Raw genomic sequence first — 3,954 nt, forward strand, 5'->3', positions numbered from 1 at the left:
CCCCCCCCCCGCCCGGCCGGGCCGGAGCAGAGAGGCGAGCCGGGTCGGGTCGGGACGGGACGAGCAGCGGGCCTCCGCGACGCCGCAGCGCCACAGCGCGGCCCTTCCCTTCTCCTTCCCTTCCTCCTGCCTGCCCGCCCGCCCGCCTTCCTCCCCCGCCCCGCGCCGGCCGCGGGCCCGGGCCGCCCCTCGGCGTTAGTAAAACCTGTCTCATGATGGCTGCCGGCGGTGCGGTCCGGCCCGGGCCCGCAGGCCGGCCTGCGGCGGGGGGGGGGGGGCTCTGTGCCCGGTAGAGGCAGAGCTGGGGGTACAGGCGACCCCCCCCAGGTGGGGGTGAAGGCCTCACTGCCCGCCCTGGAGGTGCGGAGTGGGACCCTCTGGGGCTGCCGCCTCCAGAGCTCATGGAATCACAGAATGGTTTGGGTGGGAAGGGACCTTTAGAGGTCATCTCGTCCGACCCCCCTGCAACGAGCAGGGACACCTTCAACTAGACCAGGTTGCTCAGAGCCCCGTCCAACCTGACCTTGAATGTTTCCAGGGATGGGGCATCGACCACCTCTCTGGGCAACCTGTGCCAGGGCCTCACCACCCTCATCATAAAAAATGTCTTCCTTTTATTGAGTCTAAATCTACCCTCTTTCAGTTTAAAACCGTTACCCCTTGTCCTGTCACAACTAGCCCTGCTAAAAAGTTTGTCCCCATGTTTCTTACAAACCCCATTAGGTACTGGAAGGCTGTAATAAGGCCTCCCCAGAGCCTTCTCTTCTCAGGCTGAACAACCCCAACTCTCTCAGCCTGTACTCATAGGAGAGGTGCTCCAGCCCTCACATCATTTTTCTGGCCCTCCTCTGGACCCGCTCCAACAGGTCCATGTCTTCACTGTGGAGACACAAGTGTGGGGGCAGGCATGGCTTTTGGCCTGTGCCTCTTTGGTTTGAGGCAGGAGGAAAGCCCCCAGCTTGCCTACCCCACATATATATATTTATATCCATATGTATGCTTCTGCCAAACACCAGGTTGAGCTTCCCATCTTTGACACCAGAGCTGCTCCTTCATGTTCCTCCTGGTAGGGGTTATCACAGCTGCCGTGGCAAAACCCCCCTCCCAGCTGAGCGTCAGAGGCTGACCTGCTCCCAGAGAGGCTCTGAGGTGTGAGAGGAGGAGGAGGAGGAGGACGAAGAGTCTGCACCAGCTGGGGGGAACACGGACACGGACTGGGTAGGACTCCCCAGGTCAGTGAGTCTCATCCTTTGCAATCTGGATTGCAACCTAGCAGCCGCATCACGTAATCCTGTTCGTGGGCTAATCAAGCACCACGGTATTTAGCTTTGTGGGCAGCCAGTGCAATGATAGTCACACAAGAATTAACTCGCACTTGTTGGGACATGTCTCCTTGGGCTCCTAAAGTCAAAAAAGCTTCTGTGAAACTGCAAGATGGAAAGTATTCTGTATCTGCCTCTCCCTCTTTGGAGAACAATTATTTTCAGCAAGGCAGCTGAAATTCTGAGCAAAACCCACCTATGGTCTCTCAAATGAGTGCTAAACGATTGAAGAAACCCAAAGTTGGGTATATGGAGTAGAGGAATGCTGGAATTAGCAGTAGCATTCGCCGCACGTAAAATCATTAAGGCCTAAAAGGAGGTGTGATTTTCTAGGCGCAAAAAATACCACATACTCAACGCAGGAAGTTTGTGAAAGCTAGGTAGAAAAAAATTAAATGGATGCCAGATGTACAAGTCTCTTTGGTGTTCAGGACTCTGGATTGGTTCTGCCTCTTTGGCAGTCAGACAGCCCACGCAGGTCCAATATAGTCTACCGATGAAGTAGCTGGGTACCGATTCTCAGTTTAAAATGGAGTCTGGGTTTTAAGCTTACTCCAGCGCATTTAGAAATCCCGCATGCAAGTACCTGAAACAGCAGTGCTGATTGCATAAGCTTTTCTTTCAAAACACAGGCTCTGTAGTGTAGCTCATTAGGATCGGTGTGTTGCTTTAGGTTAAACTCAAAGACAACGTATGTAGACTCTCAGGAATTGCACAGTGGCATTTTTTTTTATTGGGGTTTTATTTGTGGGCTCATTTGAAATGGTGGGTGTCAGAAGCAGGCTCCAAAATGTAAACTGTCCTGCTTCCAGACAGACAGGGGAGCACGGGACTGCTAATTTAAAGAGATTCGCATTTAATTTCCCCTTGTACTCTGAAAGCCTTCTACATCCTGTATGTTCTCTCCAACATAAATACGTAAGTTTTCCTGAACACCCAGCAAATAAAGAAGAAACTATTTACCCTTTAGGGAGCTGTATTTCCTCAAGCGATTTTTAACAAAACAACTACCTCTCCCCCAATAAATTAGCTTCCTGCACTCCTGATAGCGAGCTGCTTGCGTCCTTTTTCTTTTCTCTTCCTTGGCTGGGGGTTCGAACACTGCTTTTCACTCTGCTGATTTGCTGCTCTTGACAAGCCATCAGATGACAGCACAGGAAAGAGGCCATTTCATTTTCCAGTAGCAGATGGTGCATTAAGACTTGGCCTCCTAGAATGTCTTACAGATCCAAGGGCTGTCCGATGACTGCAATTTAATGCAAAGGCTCCTGTATTGACCACTATTTTGTCCTTGCTGGGTTGAGTTTCACTTCCCACCTGGAAGTGTAGTTTCCTGTCCCATATTGTCAGCGGTGAAGAGTGAGCTCTCAGAGCGTGCCTTGCGATCCAAGCTTTAGTCCACGTTCCCCAGCTGAGTCTCAGTCCCTGCTGGAAGCAGTACTGGAAAGTGTACATAAATAATAGCAGCGCCGGGACTGTATTACTACTGCCATTTCACGATTAGAAAAATGGAGGTAAATGAGTTGTGCAAAGCGTACAGTGCAAGACATGGCCCGACACTGTACAATGCCAGGCGTGTACCCTTGAAGACACACCGATTCCCACTCTGTATTTTCCACCCTAGACCACGTTGCTTTTCTGGTCAAGCGCGTTAAGGAATGTGCTTTTATGCAGCATCTTTCGTCTGGATGGGTCCCAGCCTTAAAAGGAATGTTAAGTGGTTTTACATAAGGCATTACGTAGGATTAGAGAATGTGATCTGTTTGCATTGTAGTCTTAAGAGGAAGAATAGCCAAGGTTATTTTAATGAGACATCGAGATTCATCTGGAAACGGTGGATGTAAAATGGTAGAAATTTCTAACTGAACAATATAATAAAGGTGGTTTTAAAAGCAGCGGAATGTGCCGTGTGCGTGTGAATGCATGTTCATTGTCAAATGAACTCTGAGCTATGAAACAGCAGCATGAAGAAAAAATACTTCAGCCCCAGTTTTTATCAGACTGCTAAAATGTCTTTCATTTCACATAGTCTTAACAACCTCACACGGAAGGTATTCAAAGCTATTCTGTGGGATTGCTTCATGTTTGTGGTGTGTTTGAATAATAAAATAGATCAGCTGCACGGCAATGCCAAGGCTGAAGGCTCCTGAACCAACTTGAGGGCCTGCAGCTTTTCCCACTCATTGCTTCCTGCAATACACTGTATTTTAAATCAAACTTCATTGTTGAGGAGACAGAGTACGCTCTCAAGAAATGCTGCAGCATCTTCCCTATGATTCGAGATGTAGCTTTTTTTTCCTAAGTTTGTGGTTTGGGTTTTTCAGGCTGGTTTTCCTCCCCGACGAAACACAAACTGTTGCTACACCCTGTCTCCCTGCGGCCACGAGCGAGGGGCCTGCAGAGGAGCTATTTCCAGGCTTTCCATGGGCAGCTTCCCGCCACTGAGTCCAATTCTGACTGTGACAGGCAGGGTGCTGAACCTACTAAAGCTTCTCGGCGTCACCTTGGCAGCTCTCAGTGCTGTTAGTGCCACTTTACCTGCCTGCTGGGCTCTGCTAGTGGGACCCAGAATAAGAGGGATAGGGCAGGATTCGCAGGGTCCCTAACGGTCTCTCGCTGCTGGAATGGCCCT

This window comes from Haliaeetus leucocephalus, unplaced genomic scaffold, assembly GCF_000737465.1.
Source record: "Haliaeetus leucocephalus isolate CR32 unplaced genomic scaffold, Haliaeetus_leucocephalus-4.0 Scaffold678, whole genome shotgun sequence".
In the NCBI taxonomy this organism is placed as follows: Eukaryota; Metazoa; Chordata; class Aves; order Accipitriformes; family Accipitridae; genus Haliaeetus; species Haliaeetus leucocephalus.